This window comes from Salmo salar, chromosome ssa12 (genome assembly GCF_905237065.1).
Source record: "Salmo salar chromosome ssa12, Ssal_v3.1, whole genome shotgun sequence".
In the NCBI taxonomy this organism is placed as follows: domain Eukaryota; kingdom Metazoa; phylum Chordata; class Actinopteri; order Salmoniformes; family Salmonidae; genus Salmo; species Salmo salar.
The window spans coordinates 69,372,337-69,396,120 of NC_059453.1; the positions used below are offsets into that span (position 1 = coordinate 69,372,337).

The window sequence follows — 23,784 nt, forward strand, 5'->3', positions numbered from 1 at the left end:
GCCGAGCGCAGTCAAGTCCCGAGCAATGGCCTCTCCTTCGCGCTCTACCGCGCGATCTTTCCGCTTAGTTACATACAGGGCGTGTTTGTTGTATGTGTGTGTGCATGTAGGCCATCATGTAGTAGGTTATGTTTGTGTTTATATATAGCAGGAGGCAGGGGCGAAAATCTGATATCAACTTTGGAGGGGACAATTACATGAAATTTTCTCAAGAGCAATTCCTGAGGGGGACACCAAAAGTAGTGCTGTAACACATAGCCTACATTGTAATATGGTAAATGTATATTGAGGAACCAAAGAAATAAGGTGTTTGCCGTACTCCTAACTACCGGTACCCAAAACTACACAACTAATCACAACAGCAATACCATTGCCTTTAACAAATCTTAGTTCAGTGGCCAGTTTAAGTTGAGAGTGGGGGTATCCATGGCATTTTCCAATTATGTTCCTATTTTACAAGTCAAAAAAATTGAGAACCTTTCATAATGTTGCCAAACAAAGACTCAACAAACTTATCTGAGACTCCCTGTCTCTGCCAGTCTGTCCCTGCATATCTGTCCCCAACTCTGCTGTCTGTGTGCCATCTGTTGCCTGCTCTGCCTAATGTCATCATTGTGAAACATTTCCATTAGAATTTCATTTCTTTCTTATGAACATTTTATCAACTAGTCTTTGAGATATTAGGCTACTAGGGTTCTTACTATGCGTTTTGGTGTATTGAAAAATACGCTGATGTCCGTCTTTTAGATTTTTTCTGCCATTTTTCTACCTGGCTGGCTGGCTGGCTGGCTGGCTGGCTACACACACAGTGTGTAGGTTATTTACAGTAGGAGATGGGCTTCTATCATCTTCAATCATTCTATTTGGGCTTCGATCTAAAAGGTAGCTAGCAAATGTGAAACGGATTAAAATGACAAGAGTTGACAGCTGTATGAGTTCACCATTTACACAACATATGCTGCAACCTTTTGTAATTTGAATAGTTTGTTTCATATTGGCTGGCTTCCAACAATAGCTCAATTTGCAAAGCTAGCGAGCACCAATTCAGTTTCAGTGGTGTTTGCTATAATCTTTGCTACCCGGGTTAAATAAAGGTGAAATAAAAATAAATAAATAAAAGTTCCCTTGCGACAATTTAGGTTTTGCAACGAGACCATTAAATATATTTAAGACAATGGTAGAAGAGAGTTCTGTTCAGTTTGGATTTCAGTTTATCGCTAACCTTATCACAGGGACTTTGAAGCACTAACTTACATCATCTGCATGCTGATCTTGGAATAAATTGACGATAGCAAAGATTCCATCTTTGACGACGCCACATAAATGGAATAGGTACTAGCTAGCTTAATAGTTAATATTTGCGCGCTAGCTCTGCATATTCAGCTAGTGTGTGTGCGCGATTGACTGGATTAACCTCACGTCAGTTACGTGCATTGAGTGCCTTTCAGACAGTAGATACGACCTCTCTGTTACCTTGCCAACTAAGGAACTGGCAGTGGATCAAACCATTGTGAGGCAAAGGGTGGGGGGGTCGCAATCTTTTGAAACTTAAAAACGCGCTATTAACCTCTATGGGCAAGGCGGGACGAATTCGTCCCACCTACGTAACAGCCACCTGAATTCAGTGGCGCGATTTTTGAATCGTTTGAAATACTATTACTTCAATTTCTCAAACATATGACTATTTTACAGCTATTTAAAGACAAGACTCTCCTTAATCTAACCACACTGTCCGATTTCAAAAAGGCTTTACAACGAAAGCAAAACATTAGATTATGTCAGGAGAGTGCCCAGCCAGAAATAATCAGACACCCATTTTTCAAGCTAGCATATAATGTCACAAAAACCCAAACCACAGCTAAATGCAGCACTAACCTTTTATGATCTTCATCAGATGACACACCTAGGACATTATGTTATACAATACATGCATGTCTGTTCAATCAAGTTCATATTTATATCAAAAAACAGCTTTTTACATTAGCATGTGACGTTCAGAAAAAGCAAACTTCCGGGGAATTTACTAACAGTTTGCTAAATTACTCACGATAAACGTTCACAAAAAGCATAACAATTATTTTAAGAATTATAGATACATTACTCCTCTATGCACTCGATATGTCCGATTTTAAAATAGCTTTTCGGATGAAGCACATTTTGCAATATTCTAAGTACATAGCCCAGCCATCACGGCTAGCTATTTAGACACCCGGCAAGATTAGCCTTCACCAAAATCCTATTTCCTATAAGAAAAATGTTCTTACCTTTCCTGTTCTTCGTCAGAATGCACTCCCAGGACTTCTACTTCAATAACAAATGTAGGTTTGGTCCCAAATAATCCATCGTTATATCCAAATATCCTCTGTTTTGTTCGTGCGTTCTAGACACTATACGAATGGTAAATAACGGTCGTGCGCATGGCGCATGGCGTGACAAAAAATGTCTAAATATTCCATTACCGTACTTCGAAGCATGTCAACCGCTGTTTAAAACCAATTGTTATGCCATTTATCTCGTAGAAAAGCGATAATATTCCGACCGGGAATCTGCAATAAGCTAAACAGCCGAATGAAATTTCTCCACGGGGGCGAATCGTGCACGCGCCTCATTCAATGGTCCTCTGATCGGCCACTTGGATAAGGCGATAATCTGTTTCAGCCAGAGGCTGCCTCGTCATCGTTCAGGTTTTTCCCGGGTTCTGAGAGCCTATTGGAGCCCTGGGAATTGTCACGTTACAGCTAAGATCCTTACTCTTCAATAAACAGATGCAAGACGCACGACTCCTTGTCAGACAGGCCACTTCCTGCATGAAACCTTGTCAGGTTTTTGCCTGCCATAGGAGTTCTGTTATACTCAAAGACACCATTCAAACAGTTTTAGAAACTTTAGGGTGTTTTCTATCCAAACCTGAACAATAATATGCATATTCTAGCTTCTGAGTTGGTGTAGGACGCAGTTAAAAATGGGCACATATTTTTTCCAAAATTCTCAATACTGCCCCCTAGCCCAAACAGGTTAAGTGTCTATAATCAGCACAATTGCTTTCATTGCGTATTATTAATATTATTTAAATTACATAGTTATGTTTCAGTGATATATTGGGGGGGACAAATCATATTTTTCCCATGATGGGGGGGTCGTGTGTCCCCCCGTCCCCCCGGGATTTCCGCCCCTGGCAGGAGGGTCATTTTTACATCGGTTTTGTTGCGCAATGTGAATAATTCTCACTGGGCTGTATGATGTTTGCTTTAACTCGAACAACCTACGCCACGGCCAAAGCCCTCTGATATCAAGTGATGTCACATTATGGGTGGTGGTCTTCCAATACTTGACTGCTGCACCCTGGTCCCTGCACCCCACCCAATGTCATCTGTTTGGTTTTACCTGTTGAATATTCAGGCAAGATATCCAATGCTTTACCAGTTCTCTCTGTCTCTGTCTCTGTCTCTCTCTCTCTCTCTCTCTCCTCATCCCATTTTTTTCTGCTCCTTATTTTTCCCTCAGTGGGAAGAGAGTGCTCCAACGCTCATCTCGCTGTAGTCCATACTAAGCCTATCTGCAATAAATGTAATACCATGAATTTGACTAATACCTCATTGTAATAACACACAATGAGACCCAGGGGACTGTTGCCTGACCCATCATTGGTCCATTTGATCATGCAGGCCCATTTAGGACAATAGTGTTGAAAGGTCATTTGGTCAGGCCTAGTCAACTGCCCTATTGTCCATCTCACTATTATCTGACTTTACACCACTGTTATGTGTTAGGGGAAATCTCCCATTCTCACCCTGACTCAACAACTTTCACTATTAGGACATTTCTCAGAAATGTCTTTATCAGTGTGACCTCAAAGCAACCTACTGACAAGGATTCATGTTCATATGGTCAATATCAGCAGGAGACAAGTCAAGTTTCAAGCAGAAACGGTGGAAAAAATGATATCTGAGCCATTTTTGGGAGTAGTGGCAGACAGTTAAACTGGTTTAACTCATAAGTAGTTACTAGCTTTCTGTAATTATATTCCACATCTGTATTTCTACAGGTCATCAGCAGCACCGCAGTGTAATATGGTGAACATGCAGTAGACTAGATCCAGACTCTGTAAATTAGGAAATCACTATTTGAGGAATGTGGATAGATGGACCTTTGTTTGGACGCGGAGGGATGCCTCTTATAAGCCCTGTCTGTCTGCAACACTCCCAGCATCCCCTCTGTTCTTCCATTCAGGATGACTAACCTAACTTGTGTCCCATGATGAGCCGGGTTGGACGCCCGATGAGATTTAAATACAGTATAAGTTGAACACAATGTGCAGGTGAATGAGGCTGAGATCAGATAGATACTGAAGACAGGGAGCCTCTTCTCCTCTCTGTGACCACTGCTCAAGATAAACAACAAGTCACAGATCATTGACAGGTACTACAGTAGTGGCAGAGCAAGCTCCACTCTCTGCTGCGTTAGTACACACACACACACACACACACACACACACACACACACACACACACACACACACACACACACACTTGAGTGCTAACAGGTTCAGCTGGGGGTCAGAGGACAGATGGGAGGTAGGGGAACGACAGGCCTAGGGCGGCCATGTTTGTTTTGATGCGTCTGACTGACTCCAGATCAGATACACACTTACAGGACAGACAGGCTTGGAGAGAAGGTTACTCTGACACACACACACACACACAGACTGGTGAATCCAAGTGTGTATCCGTTGCTGTTGGTACAATCATGCACAGTAGACTCAGACTGAGTCGTATCTTTCCATTGCATGTGTTTGTTTAATATCGGCCTCAAGGTTCATTCTAAATTTCCATTCTCTTGGCGAGACACAAACCCTGCTTCTGTGTGTGTGTCTCAATGCTGGGCATGACTGTCTGTGCTGTAGGTCATGAATTAAGAAAATGGATGTTGCCAATGACAAATATGAGAGGAGACAGTATTGCTAGCCCTTTCTTTGTAATATTTGAATGAAGATATTGACTGTCTGGTATCTGAGGTCAGACATCTTAATATGATTTAGTTATGAAACCATTGAACTAAATCCAGGTACACAGTCATTGACCTGCTTGTACAGAGACCTGTGTGTGTGTGTGTGTGTGTGTGTGTGTGTGTGTGTGTGTGTGTGTGTGTGTGTGTGGTGACAGTTGGGCCTTTTTCTGTTCATGTGCAACCTGATCTGGACTGTCTCTCCTCTCTCTCAAAGACAGCTGAATGAGCTGGGGGGGCACAAGGTGAAAGGTCAGAGGCTGTTGAAATCAAACTGATCAGCTTGGCTTTCAAAACAAAATGCAGCTGCAGAACACAAACTACTCTTGGAACGTTTCAGTCTGCAGAACTTCACTGTAGGTTATACTGGGGACAGTGTTTCATAACCTTCTAGTTTACCTGATGCCTGGTTAGATTTCTCAGCAGGTCAACATATTTCTAGTGATCTGCTATCAGAAGCACATATTTACTGTTTACAGCTTCTATTTCATCAGAAAGGTGTGTATCAGCTGTGAGAGAGCCTGATGGGCTTGTTCCAGTGCTCATGTTATGTCTGTATCCTGTTTGCTGTGTGTGTGTGAGCTGTATTTTCTGGCTTATTGGACTAGTGTCCACATGGAAGTGGTGGTGACAGGGTTCATTTACTACAGGTAAACACAGGCACCCAGAGATGGGGTCAGTGGTGCCTGTGATCAGATGACAAAGAGCAGCAGGTGTGTGTGTGTAAACACAGCTCCATCTCGTTCCCCATTCCATGTGGCACCGAGGACCCAGAGCCCTAAAGAGCAGGGAGCAAAAGGTCTCCCATGAAGCCTGGCCCTGGTTCCTAGAAATCTGCTTATTTTAACACTTCCGTGCGGTGCTCTGAGCTGCCTGATGGCTGTTTACTTTTACTAGAATGCATTCCTGGCTGATGCTTCAGTAGCACACACAAGGTCTGTCATATTGAGTGATATCACTTACATTAGGCAGGTTTCCATTGACCCAGGTTTATGCGACAAAATCCTTGTGAAATGTGTAATGGAAACGGCAGATACATTTTTTATCTGTTCGACAGGGGTGGATTTTTCTTTAGTCGACCAATGATGATGGAAACAGTGTTTTTGAATAAATTATGATTAGAGAATAATTTTGAAGGTATGCAGGGTAAGTCATCACGTATCTATAAAGCTCCACTTAATATTTCATTCTAAATATTTAGGCTTACTTCTTGCTAAATAAATTTTTTCTGCAATCAAAAAAGGCCCAACTGGCACCAATCATTCTCATGTGCCAACGTATCAGCACGATCCATGCCATGGTAAATAATTGGATGGGGAAACTTGCATCCAGCCGACCAGAAAAGTAAGACAAAGCAATTCAGGCATTCTTGAAGGTCAGGACAACGATTGGCACATGAGAATGATTTGAATTTGGCAAATATTAGTCCATTTCTGCTTTCTCTCCATGCTGTCCATTGGTGGCTACCTGAGACATGAAACAGATAGGTGGGAGGGCATTATTAACGTATAATTTGCCTAAATTGATCATGTAAACACTTCAACCACTTAATTATTCTTCTACACTAGGGTTTTATGAATGAATGTATTTATTTTGGTCTACCGTCATTACGTTCAGTTGTTTTTATCATCACAAGATGCACCATAGAAGGTAATTGGCACATCTATTTTCTATGCAAATCTTCTAAATGTCGACAAAAAAATCACTGGACACGTTAATGGAAACATAGCTACTATGTAATAACTATGTAATAACTACTACATGCTAGCTACAATGTAATAATTATGTAATAACTATGTATGAACTACATACTAGCTACAATGTAATAACTATGTAATAACTACTACATACTAGCTACTATGTAATAACTATGTAATAACTACTACATACTAGCTACTATGTAATAACTATGTAATAACTACATACTAGCTACAATGTAATAACTATGTAATAACTATGTAATAACTACTACATACTAGCTACTATGTAATAACTATGTAATAACTACTACATACTAGCTACTATGTAATAACTATGTATGAACTACATACTAGCTACAATGTAATAACTATGTAATAACTACTCCATACTAGCTACTATGTAATAACTATGTAATAACTACTACATACTAGCTAATATGTAATAACTATGTAATAACTACTACATACTAGCTACTATGTAATAACTACTACATACTAGCTACTATGTAATAACTATGTAATAACTACTACATACTAGCTACTATGTAATAACTACTACATACTAGCTAATATGTAATAACTATGTAATAACTACTACATACTAGCTACTATGTAATAACTACTACATACTAGCTACTATGTAATAACTATGTAATAACTACTACATACTAGCTACTATGTAATAACTATGTAATAACTACTACATACTAGCTAATATGTAATAACTATGTAATAACTACTACATACTAGCTACTATGTAATAACTACTACATACTAGCTACTATGTAATAACTATGTAATAACTACTACATACTAGCTACTATGTAATAACTATGTAATAACTACTACATACTAGCTACTATGTAATAACTATGTAATAACTACTACATACTAGCTACTATGTAATAACTATGTAAGAACTATATGTAATGACTACTACAACCTAGCTACTATGGGAAATAAGGATGTTGACCTTTAATGATTTGCAACCAAAGTCACGTACAGTGCATTCAGAAAGTATTCAGACCTTTTGTTACGTTACAGCCTTATTCCAAAATGGATGAAATAGTTTCCCCCCTCAATCTACACACAATACCCCATAATGACATGTAAAAACAGGTTTTCAGAAATTGTTGCAAATTTATTCAAATAAAAAAATTGAAATATCACATTTACATAAGTATTCAGACCCTTAACTCAGTACTTTGTTGAAGCACCTTTTTCAGCGATTTACAGCCTCAAGTCTTCTTGGGTATGACCGTACAAGCTTGGTACACCTGTATTTGGGGAGTTTCTCCCATTCTTCTCTGCAGATCCTCTCAATCTCTGTCAGGTTGGATGGGGAGCGTTGTTGCACAGCTGTTTTCAGGTCTCTCCAGAGATGTTCGATCAGGTTCATGTCCGGGCTCTGGCTGGGCCACTCAAGGACATTCAGAGACTTGTCCTAAAGCCACTCCTGCGTTGTCTTGGCTGTGTGCTTAGAGTCGTTGTCATGTTGGAAGGGGAACCTTCACCCCAGTCTGAGGTCCTGAGCACTCTGGAGCAGGTTTTCATCAAGGATCTCTCTGTACTTTGCTCCGTTCATCTTTCCCTCGATCCTGACTAGTCTCCCAGTCCCTGCCGCTGAAAAACATCCCCACAGCATGATGCTGCCACCACCATTCTTCACCATTGGGATGGTGCCAGGTTTCCTCCAGATGTGACGATTGGCATTCAGGCCAAAGAGTTCAATTTTCATTTCATCAGACCAGAGAATCTTGTTTCTTTAGGTGCCTTTTGGCAAACTCCAAGCGGGCTGTCGTGCTTTTTACTGAGGAGTGGCTTCCGTCTGGCCACTCTACCATAAAGGCCTGATTGGTGGAGTGCTGCAGAGATGGTTGTCCTTCTGGATGGTTTTCCCATCTCCACAAAGGAACTTTGGAGCTCTGTCAGAGTGATCTTTGGGTCACCTCCCTGACCAAGGCCCTTCTCCCCCGGTTGCTCAGTTTGGCTGGGTGGCCAGCTCTAGGAAGAGTCTTGGTGGATCCAAACTTCTTCCATTTTAAGAATGATGGAGGCCACTGTGTTCCTGGGGACCTTCAATGCTGCAGAAATGTTTTGGTACCGTTCCCCAGATCTGTGTCTCGACACAATCCTGTCTCGGAGCCCTATGGACAATTCCTTCGACCTTATGGCTTGGTTTTTGCTCTGACGTGCACTGTAAACTGTGGGACTTTATGTAGACAGGTGTGTGCCTTTCCAAGTCATGTCCAATCAATTTAATTTACCACAGGCAGACTTCAAGTTATAGAAACATCTCAAATAAGATATTTCTGTTTTTTATTTTGAATACATTTGCAAACATTTCTAAAAACCTGTTTTCGCTTTGTCATTATGGGGTATTGTGTGTAGATTGATTATTTGTTTTGTTTAATACATTTTATAATAAGGCTGTAACATGTAAAAATTTGGAATTCTTTCCAAATGCGCTGTAGGGTGGCAAATCTAACAATTGTGGGAAAATTGATTTCCACTTGCTCCCTAACATGTATTGGCATATTCTGCCAATCACTACTGTGTTCTCCTCTTCCTTTTTGTTTTCAAAACCGAAACACCAGGGACAGACAGGCACCTGACCAGGGTGATGTGATGAGATTGGGCGGGTGGGTGGGGGGGTTTTGAAGCATGTGCTGGATATGTGACACTACTTCCTCTTCTTAGCCCCGCCCTCAGGGTCCCACTTCCTCTTTCTGAGTCTGAGATTTTGTGGTCTGTATCACCTCTTTGCTTGGTAGTAGTCATTTCTGAGCCTGCTGGAGTTTTTCCTGACCACATGACCATAAAACATTTTGGACCCACATTATAGGCTACAACGAGGGCTAAGAGTTCTTCCTGGACAGCTCATATGGTCACTAGAATCTCCTGACCCTGTAAACTTTTCATAGCTAGTGCTACCAAACGTTTCCATATAATATAGCCTACACCATCACAATAAAGACATGATTTATTTTAGACAGGTCCAAAGAAACATGATATGAAGAAAATGTAGTCTATTTCAGAAGAACAGAATAGCATACTCTGAGTTGTCCTAGTCCTGATCTGGCTATGCCAAGTTCATTTAGCGGATGAGATTTGCTTAGAATTCCATGGCATTATTTTATAGTTTGAAGAATACAATTGAACAAAGCTCAATAAAACAGAAAGTATATTTTCTCCAAATGATTTGAGTGAGTGCGCACATGCGTCTGTTCTGTGTTGAGCGGTTAACAAAGAAACAGGTACTCCTATGTGCTTAATTTAGAGTTATTAATGTAACGTTAGTTGTGATACAGATGTTGGGCTATGTGTTTTGATTTTTAATACATTCTAAGGCAGCATGATGCGACTAATGATGATTTGAAAAAAGTAGCATGAAAGGCATGAGCTCTGCTTTGTTTTTTGTGCAGGCTGTACACACCTCATCAGTCTCTCATTCACAATTTGTCAAGCACTTGATAATGCCTCAAATTTCCCGGCTGTATCCCCTTTTTGTGGACGTAATGCCCCATAAAAAAATCCATGCCTTTTGCGGCCAGTGGCATTTCTGCCATTGGGCTGAATATGATGATTATAATTCCCTTCTCCCGGCTGCGTGCCAAAGCACCTCTCACTCAAATGGCTCTTCCTCATGTGATCGGGTATTTCTCACAGGCTACAAGTGAAGACAGACACATCGGGGATGCAACTGCGTGTGCGTCCTTATCCAATTCCGAGGCGCATATTGAAGATATTGGAAGAACTGTCCACATTTACTTTTCGTCAGCCAACAAGATGAGTAGGCCTAACGAACAGCAAAGGCACTAGCCTATGTCAATCTACTATCCCCCACAGTACAAAAGTTGACCTATTCTGTGCGAGAAATAAATATTCCAAACAGTTGGGGGATGCGATAGATCCCAAATGTATACAATTACTAGCATCAAAAAACTGTTTTAGTCAATGAGCCTGACGCAACAAATTACAACTTTTAGCTTAAAATGTTGATAAACTATTAGGCTATTTCTTCACATTATAAGTGCAGCAATGCGTACACGGCAGTAGGCTATAAACATGAATGTTCCATTAGCAGGAAAACACCATTCTCAAAAGTGACCACGAATGTGATTATGCATTTGTGCATTTTTATGGTGAAATGATCTCCCCACACTTGAAACTCACGCACTACATATGCATGCCAGTTAGGCTCTACGCCAGTTGTAAAGTGGATTAGTGTGCTTCATTTTAAAAATGATCTGGCCACTAGTTGTGATACAGACCTAATCTAAACATATAGGCCTATGGGCTAGGCTACATGAAGAGTGTGACTATGATTTGAAAAAGTCGCAAAAAAAAGCATGGGCATCATTCACAGGTAATAATTCATCATTCACAAGCGATAATACACCATTCACAAGGGATAATACATCATTCACAAGCGATAATACATCATTCACAAGCGATAATACACCATTCACAAGGGATAATACATCCTTCACAAAGGATAATACATCATTCACAAGTGATAGGCTAATATTGTCACTCATCACACTATTATTGATTCAATGTTGTCTTTACATATAGTAAAGAACATGTGTGAAATCTGTGTAGATTTAGAATGGACCATTATCATGCACCTGTCTCGAAACAGGGGGGAAGAATACATGACGTCTACAGTAGGCACTTAAATAGAGATGATTTTCCTGTGGTTCAGACAGGTAGGAAGTTTGGTAGGCTACTAATGACCATCAGCATCAGAGGAGAAACCTGATTAATGTGACTAAACGGTCAAGTGGAATTTGACTTGCGTCATGACTCCGCTGGTGTGGCTGTAATACGGTCACCGTAACAACCCTAGTCCACATTTCCTCCTAAATGCATTAGAAGAAATCTGCAGGCCTCAATCCCAAATGAATTGACTCTGTCCAATCCAACACCAGGAAAAACATGAACAACATTACCAAAGCAGAACGATAGGAATAGATGAGAAAATGAAGGTAGCCTACTGAATATGGATTGATTATATAACACACTCAATCAGCCTGTTATGTGAGCGGGATGACGTAAAGACAAGCTCTATTATATCCTACATACACACACATACAGTATTCACACCCACACTTTCTCCTAGGCTGTTAAGTGAGGGTGAAGACACTGTAAAGACTGTCTGTCTGTCCTACCATCCCTCCAGCTCAGTACTCAGACAGAGAAAGTTTTTCTAAGCTGTTTGATATCAGCACTTCCGTCAGTGTTTAAATCACTCCTTCCCTTAGTGTTGATACCTCAGCTCGCTGTCCTCCCTCCTCTCTATGCTGTCTCAGCAGAAGACTTATCTAGCAGGATTAGTAATGCTGGAAATCACAGCTATTTTAATAGGCTCTATATGACACAGATATGCTTTATTTGATAAAAACCTTCCTCTTTTGCTCACAGGGAGTTATTCACAGGCGCTGACATATTGTCTGTGTGATGGTGGGCTTGCTTGTGTAATGTGTGTGTGCAGCATTCCTGTCTGGTGTTAAATTCACCAGAAACCCCTTCATGTTTGGTGATAGTAAAGGCGTTGCTGAGCAGATCCTGAGTTTCTGTTATAGTGACTCCCATGATGATGTCACCAGTATTAGCACCTTGAGATATGATGCATGAACACTGTTTATTATTCTGTCAGCATTTACTGACACGACCACCATCGGCAACGGCCCTGTACGCTCACTGACTAAGCTCCCGAAACATCTTACCCCTTCTCTCTCGCTCTCCCTCAGCCTTCCTCGCTTCCCTGTTCTTCTCTCTGTCTGTCCTTGCTAGCCCATCTCTCTCTCTGTCTCTCTCTCTCTCTCTGTCTCTCTGTCTCTCTGTCTCTCTGTCTCTCTGTCTCTGTGTCTCTGTGTCTCTCTGTGTCTCTCTGTCTCTGTGTCTCTCTGTCTCTGTGCGTGTGAATGTAGATGCCAGCTAGGTCAAAGGCAGGCATAGTTGTCATACTTTAAAGTGAGCAGCTCCCTGCTAATCCCCCCTGATGTGGCGAGGGAGGGAGGGACAGAGAAAGAGATTGGGAGAGAGAGAAAAAGCGAGTCGAAAAGATAGAGACCCCTCGGACAGCAACAGTAACACAATTAGACCCAACCAAATCATGAGAAAACAAAAAGATAATTATTTGACACATTGGAAAGAATTATCCAAAAAACATGGCAAACTGGAATGTTGACCCTAAACAGAAAGTACACAGTGGAGGTATACCTGACCACTGTGACTGACCCACAATTAAGGGAAGCTTTGACTATGTACAGACTCAGTGAGCATAGCCTTGCTATTGAGAGAAGCTGCCATATGCAGACCTGGCTCTCAAGGGAAGACAGGCTATGTGCACACTGCCCAGAAAATGAGGTGGAAACTGAGCTGCACTTCATAACCTCCTGCCAAATGTATGACCATATTAGAGACACATATTTCCCTCAGATTCCACAGACCCACAAAGAATTCCAAAACAAACCCAATTGTATTAAACTCCCATATCTACTGGGTGAAATACCACAGTGTGCCATCACAGCAGCAAGATTGGTGACCTCTTGCCACAAGAAAAGGGCAACCAGTGAAGAACAAACACCATTGTAAATACAACCCATATTTATGTTTATTTATTTTCCCTTTGGTACTTTAACTATTTGCACATCGTTACAACACTGTATATAGACATAATGACATTTTAAATGTCTCTATTCCTTTGAAACTTTTTTGAGTGTAATGTTTACTGTTCATTTTTTATAGTTTATTTCACTTTTGTTTATCTATATCACTTGCTTTGGCAATGTAAACATATGTTTCCCATGCCAATAAAGCCCTTTGAATTGAATTGAGAGAAAGGAAAGCGAGCGTGAGAGGGGGTGGAATATCAGTAAATGGAGGGTATTTAGTCCGTGACGTCAGTGGGACCGCCCAGACGTATACTCATCTCCCAAACGCCTGTCATTCCAACTCTGCCAGCATTCTGACTTTCACCCATGGTCAACAAATATCCAATTCAATTGTATTTGTCAAATGCGCCGAATACAGCTGGTGTAGACTTTATCGTGAAATGCTTACGAGCCCTTCCCAATGATGCAGAGTTTAAAAATACAGTAGTAACACAAGAATGGAGCTATATACAGGGAGTACCAGTACCAGATCAATGTGGAGCTGTATACAGGGAGTACCAGTACCAGATCAATGTGGAGCTATATACAGGGAGTACCAGTACCAGATCAACGTGGAGCTGTATACAGGGAGTACCAGTACCAGATCAATGTGGAGCTATATACAGGAAGTACCAGTACCAGATCAATGTGGAGCTATATACAGGGAGTACCAGTACCAGATTAATGTGGAGCTGTATACAGGGAGTACCAGTACCAGATCAATGTGGAGCTATATACAGGGAGTACCAGATCAATGTGGAGCTATATACAGGAAGTACCAGTACCAGATCAATGTGGAGCTATATACAGGGAGTACCAGTACCAGATCAACGTGGAGATATATACAGGGAGTACCAGTACCAGATCAATGTGGAGCTATATACAGGAAGTACCAGTACCAGATCAATGTGGAGCTATATACAGGGAGTACCAGTACCAGATCAATGTGGAGCTATATACAGGGAGTACCAGTACCAGATCAATGTGGAGCTATATACAGGAAGTACCAGATCAATGTGGAGCTGTATACAGGGAGTACCAGTACCAGATCAATGTGGAGCTATATACAGGGAGTACCAGATCAATGTGGAGCTATATACAGGAAGTACCAGTACCAGATCAATGTGGAGCTATATACAGGGAGTACCAGTACCAGATCAACGTGGAGATATATACAGGGAGTACCAGATCAATGTGGAGCTATATACAGGGAGTACCAGTACCAGATCAATGTGGAGCTATATACAGGAAGTACCAGTACCAGATCAATGTGGAGCTATATACAGGGAGTACCAGTACCAGATCAATGTGGAGCTATATACAGGGAGTACCAGTACCAGATCAATGTGGAGCTATATACAGGGAGTATCAGTACCAGATCAATGTGGATCTATATACAGGGAGTACCAGTACCAGATCAATGTGCAGAGGTACGAGGCATTTGAGGTAGATATGTACATGAAGGCAGGGTAAAGTGACTAGACATCAGGATAGATAATAATAAGGTATTTGAGGTAGATGTGTACATGAAGGCAGGGTAAAGTGACTAGACATCAGGATAGATAATAATAAGGTATTTGAGGTAGATATGTACATGAAGGAAGGGTAAAGTGACTAGACATCAGGATAGATAATAAGGTATTTGAGGTAGATATGTACATGAAGGAAGGGTAAAGTGACTAGACATCAGGATAGATAATAAGGTATTTGAGGTAGATATGTACATGAAGGCAGGGTAAAGTGACTAGGCATCAGGATAGATAATAATAAGGTATTTGAGGTAGATATGTACATGAAGGCAGGGTAAAGTGACTAGACATCAGGATAGATAATAATAAGGTATTTGAGGTAGATATGTACATGAAGGCAGGGTAAAGTGACTAGACATCAGGATAGATAATAATAAGGTATTTGAGGTAGATATGTACATGAAGGAAGGGTAAAGTGACTAGACATCAGGATAGATAATAATAATAATAGTAAAATAAAGACCAGAGTGTAAAAGTGTGTTTGTAGTTTGTGTTGTGTCGGCATGCGTGTGTGCGTATGTATTGTTTGAATGTGTGAGGGATTTGTGTGGGAGTGACAGTGTAGTGTGTATATATAAAGTCTAGTGAATGTGCATAGGGTCAGTGAGATAGAGTCAGTACAGATAGTTTGGGTACCATTAGTTGACTATTTAGCAGTCTTATGGCTTGTGGGTAGAAGCTGTCTCAGAGCCTGTTGGTCCGAGATCCGATGTGATTAGAGTGAACAGTCTATAGCTTTGGTGGCTGGAGTCTTTGGCAACTTTTCGAGCCTTCTTTTGACACCACCTGGTATAGAGGTCCTGGATGGCAGGGAGCTCAGCCCTAGTGATGTACTGGGATGTCCGCACCACGCTCTGTAGCGCTTTGTGGTCAAGGGCGGTGCATTTGCCATACCAAGCGATGATACAGCCAGTTAAGATGCTCTCAATGGTGCAGCTGTAAAACTTTTTGGGGATCCGAGGGCCATGCCAAATCTTTTCAGCCTCCTGAGGGGGAAGAGGCGCTGCCGTGCCCTCGTAAATAATAATAATAATAATAATCTTGTCGACAGAGAGTCCCCTGTTTATTCAACCAATCGATGGTTAAACGTTTATTTTTCCATATATAGACACACCCTATATTTGAATAAAATCCACTATATGTATGCTACTGAGCTTGTCTGATGCTTTAAGCTCCTGAAGTTAACCGGTAATAGGCTACCCCAGCGGATGGCAACCTTTTCCATTTGGAGTGACAAGTCATCATACCATTTCTAATGATCTGCGCATCAGTTCTGATTTTCATTTAATTTATAATAAGGTCTTCATATCTCAAAATCAATGTCATGTGGCTATTAATCACAACTCTAGCTAAATGAAAATTATACAAATCTAAAAGTAACTTCTATTGCCATTGCCAGTATGTAAAAATAGACTACATAAAGCCAACAAATAAAAACATTGCAGCCTGCAGGTAGAAAATATCCTGATTTTAAAAATGAGTATTCTAGAAATCACATTGTCTACACATGGCCTGTCTGCAAGGATCTTAAAACATTGTTTCAACTATTAACTTGGTCAACCTGAAGCTTTCAACATTGTATCAAACATTGTATCAAATGTTCAGTTTCCTGCACCAGTGAGCTCTGGACAGACGGACACAGCTGTAGGCTATTAGCTGTAGGCTATTTGCGCAGGGATAAAAAGTAATCAGGTAGGCCTATTTTATGACGTTTCCACTCGGCTAGAGAATGACATTTTTTTCCCCCTTTCATGCTGAGGGGTTATCGAATGGGAGACAGCTGGAAAGATTTTTGAAATAGAGAGAACTATTGTCATTCTCAGTGGATGTAAAAACACTTTGTTCTCTTACTGTTTGTTACCTACAGTGATGGTGAGTTAAGACAATCAGAAATACTATCAGATCCCCCAATAGGCACATTTCTAAGTCTACATTTGATTTCTAGGTCTACATTTGATTTCTAGGTCTACAGTCTACATTTGATTTCTAGGTCTACATAGGTCTACATTTGATTTCTAAGTTTACATAGGTCTACATTTGATTTCAAGGTCTACATTTGATTTCAAGGTCTACATTTGATTTCTATGTCTACATTTGATTTCTAGGTCTACATTTACACGCAGGCCAGGTAGCCTAGGCCTAGTTCTATGTGTAATCAAGAGTCTTTACTCAAGATTAACAGGAGTGATCCAAACAAAAGACAATGAATGAATTGACTCATAAATGGAATGAAATAAAACCTTTTTCTCAAGGTTAGCCTAGGTTGTGCGCTCTGCCAGCAACGTGTCCACTCCTACAATGACGACAGTAAGACTGAAATAATAATATATTGAGTGCATTAACAGAAATGACCTTAACAAAACAAATGTAGATTAGAAATGATGGGAATTAATGGAACATACTACTGGTGATACTGGTGTGCCATCCCCGCACCCCTGGATTAGTCCTCTCAGATGGCCGTGAATCAGACGGGTGGCTCGTGTGCCATCATTTTTAGATATATTTGCCACTGCTTGACAATTTTTTTTGGAGGTCGACCCACAGCCTATCGACCAAACAATCGACCAGACGACTAAATGGGGTCAGCGCTAGTGTTGACCATGTTAAGTCCTTAGTGATGTGGATGCCAAGGAACGTAAAGCTCTCGACCCGCTCCACAACAGCCCTGTCGATGTGGATGTGGGCTTGCTCTCTCATCTTTCTCCTGTAGTCCACGATCAGCTCCTTGGTCTTACTGACGTTGAAAGAGAGGTTGTTGTCATGGCACCACATTGCTAAGTCTCTGACCTCCTCCCTGTAGACTGACTCATCGCCGTCGGTGATCAGGCCTACCACTGTCGTATCATCAGCAAACTTAATGATGGTGTTGGAGTCGTGGGTGGCCGTGCAGTCTTGGGTGAACAGGGAGTACAGGCGGGGACTAAGCACACATCCCTGAGGGGCCCCCCTGTTGAGGGTCAGGGTTCAGTCCCAGGGTCCCTAGCTTGGTGATGAGCTTGGAGGCGACTATGGTGTTGACCGGTGAGCTGTAGTCAATGAACAGCATTCTCACATAGTTGTTTTCCCCTCTTGTCCAGGTGGGAGAGGGCAGTGTGAAGTACAGTTGAGATTGCGTCATCTGTGGATCTGTTGGTGCGAATTGGAGTGGATCGTAGGGGGTAGGGTTCCCCAACTGGCGCTGATTTTATTTGACCCTCCAAGTTTTCTGAGTAAAAATGTTTTTGCAAACTTGAACATAAAAGACTAAAAATACCAGAAAATCAGCTCCAAGTGATTTTAATTTTCAAAATCTGTTCCCAAGTATTCCCACGCATAATAGAGAGATATGTGATCGTATACAAATGTAATCAAGGTTTAAAATGATTACGTTTTAGTCAGATATTATATCTGTTATATCTGTTTGGGCTTCTTGCAGTCTACATAATATTTGTATTTGGCGCCCTGACCATTCACTCAAGAAAGAATCGGCCTGCAGCTGAATCTAGATCCTTGGTCTAGATGGTCTGGGAAGATGGTGTTGGTGTGTGTCATGACCAGCCTTTCAAAGCACTTCATAATTACAGATGTGAGTTCTACAGGGGGATAGTCATTTAGGCAGGCTAACTTGGATCTCTTGGAACAGGGACAATGGTGGTCAGCTTGAAACATGTTGGGATACAGACTGGGACTAGGAGATGTTGAACATGTCTGTGAAGACACCTGCCTGCTGGTCTGTGAAGACACCTGCCTGCTGGTCTGTGAAGACACCTGCCTGCTGGTCTGTGAAGACACCTGCCTGCTGGTCTGTGAAGACACCTGCCTGCTGGTCTGTGCATGCTTTGAGAACAGAAAATATATAAAGATGACTTTATCCCATTACTCAACAGTATGAAAGCAGATCTAATTAAATAGAAACAATCTCACAGGTAGAATAAACCTCTTCAGAATGGCATGGCTCCCAAAGTTTTTAGATTTATTCTTGGTAATACCAATTACCCCACCAAAGACATTCTTTAAAAAAGTACTTGGTCATAAAATACTTTATATGGACAAATAAAACTCATAGAATGAAAATGAAAGTTTTACATCTTACTAAATCTGAGGGTTTAAAACTTCCAGACATGGAATTGTATCAACTCCCCACCCAGGCGTTTACTTGCCACATGTAGTTAAATGCACTAAAGAGGAACAATGGGTCCATATTGAAGATGCTCATCCCCTTAGTTCCAGTGAAGGGAAATCTTAACGCTACAGCATACAATGACATTCTAGAGCATTTCTGTGCTTCCAACTTTGTGGCAACACTTTGGGGAAGGGCCTGCACAGAGCCCTGACCTCAACCCCATCGAACACCTTTGGGATGAATTGGAACGCCGACTGCGAGCCAGGTCTAATCACCCAACATCAGTCCCTGACCTCACTAATGCTCTTGTGGCTGAACGGAAGCAAGTCCCTGCAGCAATGTTCCAACATCTAATGGAAAGTCTTCACAGAAGAGTGGAGGCTGTTATAGCAGCAAAGGGGGGACCTGTTACATGGAGCGGAGCAGGTGAACCCAAGAGCAGACTCAGACGAGGAAACTGGGATAAGGTGACCAAGGTATTTATTGAAAAACGGGGAAGATGGGGTGAAGGCCAGGGAAAGCTCTGGCGGGTTGCAGGGAGTCAGGTGCTGAGGCTGAGGCTGGAGCGAGGGGAGTTGGGGCTGGGTAAGCAGGTCCGGAGAGGAATCTAAAGAAGCAGTAGTGTGGGGAGTCCAGGACAGGGTAGCAGGACTGACGAGACGTGGGACTGGAGACAGGGACCAGAGTCATAGTGGACAGAACTGTAGCGGAGAGGAAAACAGCGCCAGTCAAGGGAAAACGGGCACAACACGAAAACAGGATCTATGCAGGAACAAACGGCTAAAAACGCAGACTGACTGAACAGAGGTTAAGATCTGGCAGTGTGGAAGTGGCAGGACTGAGTATTCGATTAGGTCTTGATTATGGAACAGGTTGCAGCTGGTGGGGATCTGCTCTGCCTCCAGCACACCTGTTTCTGCCCACACAATCACACACACAGAGAGAGAAAGAGGGTGAGAGCACTGGGGGAGTGGTGGCAAGTTAGGGAGACACAGGATGACAAGTAGAGGGTGGTGACAGGAGCAGATGTAACAGGACCAACTCCATATTAATGCCCATGATTTTAGAATGAGATGTTCGACGAGCAGGTGATCATATAGTGTACTATAAAGTACACAAGTTATGGGCAACATTAGAAAGTTGGCTGTCAGAAGTATTACAATGTAAATGAAGATTTAATCCTCTGTCAGCATATTTCAAGACATGGCTTATGAGTCCTGGAAATCAATCAATCCTCTGTCGTTAACACAATGGAAAGGTCAAATGCTTTATTATCTATCTATCTTTCAACATGAAAGTGCGTGGGTGACGGAGAGAAACAATGGTTTAAAGCGATGAGAGTGATGCGGGAGATGGGGGTGTGAGCAGGTGGGTCTGGGCAGGGGTGATGTTGTGGATGTTTGTGTGCGTCTGTATGAAGAATAATAAAAACATTTAAAAAAAGAACATGCCCTGGTATTCCGTCTGGTCCGGCGGCCAGAGTGTTAATTGTTAATCTGTTTAAAAGTTTTGTTCCCATCGCCACGGAGACATCGATCATTTACATAATTTAGCTCTCATCCAGAACGACTTACAGGAGAAATTGCTCAAGGGCACACCGATTCACCTAGAGCCTCGTGATTCAAACCAACAACCTTTCGGTTACTGGTCCAACTCTCTTACCCGCGAGGCTCCCTGAACACACAGTCTTCCAGAAAAAAATGGTCTTTAATGCAAGGCATAGTGTTATATTCATTGAAGCAAACATTAAAGGCATTTAGCTTGTTTGGGATTTCTGCATTGCTGGGCAAGTCATGGCTAGGTTTCCTTTTGTAATCTGTTATCGTCTACAAGTCCTGCCACATACAGTGAGCTCAAAGTATTGGGACAGTGACTATTATTTTATTTTTTTGTCTCTATACTCTAGCACTTTAAAATGATACAATGACTGAGGTTAATGATACAATGACTATGAGGTTAGTGATACAATGACAATGAGGTTAGTGATACAATGACTATGAGGTTAATGATCCAATGACTATGAGGTTAATGATACAATGACTATGAGGTTAATGATACAATGACTATGAGGTTAATGATACAATGACTATGAGGTTAATGATACAATGACTATGTGGTTAATGATACAATGACTATGAGGTTAATGATACAATGACTATGAGGTTAAAGTGCAGACTGTCAGCTTTAATTTGAGGGGATTTTCATCCATATTGGGTGAACCTATAGAAAGTACAGCACTTTTTGTACATAAACACCCCCCCCCCCCCACACCCCATTTTAAGGGACCAAAAGTATTGGGACAAATTCACTTATACAGTATGTGTCACGGTTGTTGTCGGTGAAGGAGGACCAATACGCAGCAGGTACGTGTATGCTCATCTTGAGAATTTATTAACTTCAAAAAATGAACGTACAAAATCACAAAACAAAAAGAACGAACGAACAACTACAAACAGTCTGGCTAGCATAGGCTCAACACAGAACAATCACCCACAAAACCCAAACACAAACACACCCTAATATATGGGACTCTCAATCAAAGGCAGATAGACAACACCTGCCTTCAACTGAGAGTCCCAACCCCAATTAACCAAACATAGACATACACTCACTAGACTCCACATAGAACTACCTAGACATAAACCAAAACCCGGAAATACTAAACCAAACACCCTTTTAACAAACACACCACCCCGAACCACAAAACAAATACCCTCTGCCACGCCCTGACCAAACTACAAAACAATTAACTTTATATACTGGCCAGGATGTGACAGTACCCCCCCCTTAAAGGTGCTACCCCGGAAGCACCTTAACAAAAAAAAATAACCCCAAACAATACCCAAAAGAAAAATTCCCCCTTACTAAAGGGAGGGAAGGGAGGGTGGCTGCCGTCAACGACGGCACTGTGCTACACCCCCCCTCCCCAACCCACCCATTTTTTGGAGGTGGCTCCGGCTCAGGCCGTTCCAGGCTGTCTGGGCAGTCCGGCAGCTCGGGACAGTCTGGGCAGTCCGGCAGCTCGGGACAGTCTGGGCAGTCCGGCAGCTCGGGACAGTCTGGGCAGTCCGGCAGCTCGGGACAGTCTGGGCAGTCCGGCAGCTCGGGACAGTCTGGGCAGTCCGGCAGCTCGGGACAGTCTGGGCAGTCCGGCAGCTCGGGACAGTCTGGGCAGTCCGGCAGCTCGGGACAGTCTGGGCAGTCCGGCAGCTCGGGGCAGTCTGGGCAGTCCGGCAGCTCGGGGCAGTCTGGGCAGTCCGGCAGCTCGGGGCAGTCTGGGCAGTCCGGCAGCTCGGGGCAGTCTGGCCAGTCCGGCAGCTCGGGGCAGTCTGGCCAGTCCGGCAGCTCGGGGCAGTCTGGCCACTCCGGCAGCTCGGGGCAGTCTGGCCACTCCGGCAGTTCGGGGCAGTCTGGCCACTCCGGCAGTTCGGGGCAGTCTGGCCACTCCGGCAGTTCGGGGCAGACTGTTGACTGACGGGCAGCTCCGACGACTGTTGACTGACGGGCAGCTCCGACGACTGTTGACTGACGGGCAGCTCCGACGACTGTTGACTGACGGGCAGCTCCGGCGACTGTTGACTGACGGGCAGCTCCGGCGACTGTTGACTGACGGGCAGCTCCGACGACTGTTGACTGACGGGCAGCTCCGACGACTGTTGACTGACGGGCAGCTCCGACGACTGTTGACTGACGGGCAGCTCCGACGACTGTTGACTGACGGGCAGCTCCGACGACTGTTGACTGACGGGCAGCTCCGACGACTGTTGACTGACGGGCAGCTCCGACGACTGTTGACTGACGGGCAGCTCCGACGACTGTTGACTGACGGGCAGCTCCGACGACTGTTGACTGGCGGGCAGCTCCGACGACTGTTGACTGGCGGGCAGCTCCGACGACTGTTGACTGGCGGGCAGCTCGTGACGACTGTTGACTGGCGGGCAGCTCTGATGATGACTGTTGACTGGCGGGCAGCTCTGATGATGACTGTTGACTGGCGGGCAGCTCTGATGATGACTGTTGACTGGCGGGCAGCTCTGATGATGACTGTTGACTGGCGGGCAGCTCTGATGATGACCGTTGACTGGCGAGGCTGGGTTTACGCACTTGCAGTTTAGTGCGGGGAGCGGGAACAGGACGAGTCGGACTGGGTGGACGCACTTCCGGGTCCGCACGAGAGACAGGAGCTGGAAACCCAGGGCTATGGAGGCGCACAGCCGGTCTAGATCTTACCTCCTGCACAACCCGCCTTGGCTGGATGGAACTAGTAGCCCTGTACGAGCGGGGTGCTCGTACAGGGCAGACTGGGCTGTGCAGGGGCCTGATGGTAGCCGTGCGTAGAGCGGGAGTTGGGTAGCCTGGTCCTCGGAGGCGTACCGGCGACCAGATGCGCTGCGCAGGCATCCTCCTACCAGGCTGGATGCCCGCTCTAGCACGGCACCTGCGAGGGGCTGGAATAACGCACACCGGACTGTGCGTGCGTATGGGTGAGAGTGCGCTCCTCAGCGAAACATAGCGCTCTCCACCCCATACGCTCCTCCATATAACCACGGGTAGCTGGCTTCCGGCTCTTCTTACGCCTAGCCAAACTACCCGTGTGCCCCCCCAAAAAAAATTCTTGGGGGTGCCTCTCGTGCTTCTCCTTCAGCGCGTACTTGGCCTCGTACCACCACCTCTCTGCCTTGGCTGCCTCAATTTCCCACTGCGGGCGTCGATAATCCCCAGCCTGGTGCCAAGGTCCGGCCCCGTCCAGAACTTCCTCCCAGGTCCATTTCTCCCGCAAGTCCAAC

The 23,784-nt window shown here is 43.4% G+C and overlaps 1 protein-coding gene across 4 annotated transcripts in view; it reads left to right on the plus strand.

Moving 5' to 3' along the window:
- The window catches only part of LOC106565694 (transcription factor EB), a 67,359-nt gene that overhangs the window by 893 nt on the left and 42,682 nt on the right, over positions 1 to 23,784 (plus strand). The gene's annotated exons all lie outside the window — the stretch shown is intronic.